Source organism: Arachis stenosperma, chromosome 1 (assembly GCF_014773155.1).
Source record: "Arachis stenosperma cultivar V10309 chromosome 1, arast.V10309.gnm1.PFL2, whole genome shotgun sequence".
NCBI lineage: Eukaryota > Viridiplantae > Streptophyta > Magnoliopsida > Fabales > Fabaceae > Arachis > Arachis stenosperma.
Genome location: NC_080377.1, coordinates 71,056,516 through 71,057,887, shown reverse-complemented (window position 1 = coordinate 71,057,887; position 1,372 = coordinate 71,056,516). Strand labels below are relative to the sequence as shown.

The 1,372-nt window shown below is 41.0% G+C and overlaps 1 non-coding gene across 1 annotated transcript; it reads right to left on the bottom strand.

Annotated features, from left to right (window-relative positions):
• Nucleotides 1–742: 742 nt before the first annotated feature.
• Nucleotides 743–850, bottom strand: LOC130952036 (small nucleolar RNA R71). Its single transcript, XR_009074222.1, has one exon. It is a non-coding gene; the product is annotated as a small nucleolar RNA R71 (small nucleolar RNA).
• Between the last annotated feature and the right edge of the window lie 522 nt (nucleotides 851–1,372).

Genomic DNA, 1,372 nt, shown 5'->3' with positions numbered 1-1,372 from the left:
AAAATCCTCTTCCCTCCTTCTCACATCCTTCTATTTATGGAGTACTACTCCTTCTTAATGCACAATTCGAACTCTAACTAATCAAGTTCGAATTCTTCTACCTTCTTTTCTTCTATTTTTCTTTTCCTCTGACACTTCAAGGAATCTCTGTACTGTGACATAGAGGATTCCACATTTCTCTTGTTCTCTTCTCTTTCATATGAGCAGGAGCAGAGACAAAGGCATTCTTGTTGAAGCTGACCCTGAACCCGAGAGAACCTTGAAGAGAAAGCTAAGAGAAGCCAAGGCACAACTCTCTTTAGAGGACCTGACCGAATTCTTCAAAGAAGAAGAACACATGGCAGCTGAAAATAACAACAATGCCAACAATGCAAGGAAGGTGTTGGGTGACTTCACTGCACCTACTCCTGATTTTTATGGGAGAAGCATCTCTATCCCTGCCATTGGAGCAAACAACTTTGAGCTTAAGCCTCAATTAGTTTCTCTAATGCAACAGAATTGCAAGTTCCATGGACTTCCAATGGAAGATCCTCATCAGTTCTTAGCTGAATTCTTGCAAATCTGTGACACAGTCAAGACTAATGGGGTAGACCCTGAGGTCTACAGACTGATGCTATTCCCTTTTGCTGTAAGAGACAGAGCTAGAATATGGTTGGATTCTCAACCTAAAGAAAGCCTGGACTCTTGGGAAAAGCTAGTCAATGCCTTCTTGGCAAAGTTCTTTCCACCACAAAGATGGAGTAAGCTTAGAGTGGAAGTCCAAACCTTCAGACAGAAGGATGGAGAATCCCTCTATGAAGCTTGGGAAAGATACAAACAATTAATCAGAAGATGTCCCTCAGACATGCTTTCTGAATGGAGCATCATAGGTATTTCTATGATGGTCTCTCTGAACTATCTAAGATGTCCTTGGATAGCTCTGCTGGAGGATCTCTTCATCTGAAGAAGACGCCTGCAGAAGCTCAAGAATTGATTGAAATGGTTGCAAATAACCAATTCATGTACACTTCTGAAAGGAATCCTGTGAACAATGGGACTAGTCAGAAGAAAGGAGTTCTTGAGATTGACACTCTGAATGCCATATTGGCTCAGAACAAGATATTGACTCAACAAGTCAATTTGATTTCTCAAAGTCTGTCTGGAATGCAAAATGCACCAAACAGTACTAAGGATGCTTCATCTGAGGAAGAAGCTTATGATCCTGAGAACCCTTCCATGGAAGAGGTGAATTACCTAGGAGAACCCTATGGAAACACCTATAATTCTTCATGGAGGAATCACCCAAATTTCTCATGGAAGAATCAAGAGAGACCTCAACAAGGTTTCAATAACAATAATGGTGGAAGAAACAGGTTTAGCAATAACAAGCCTT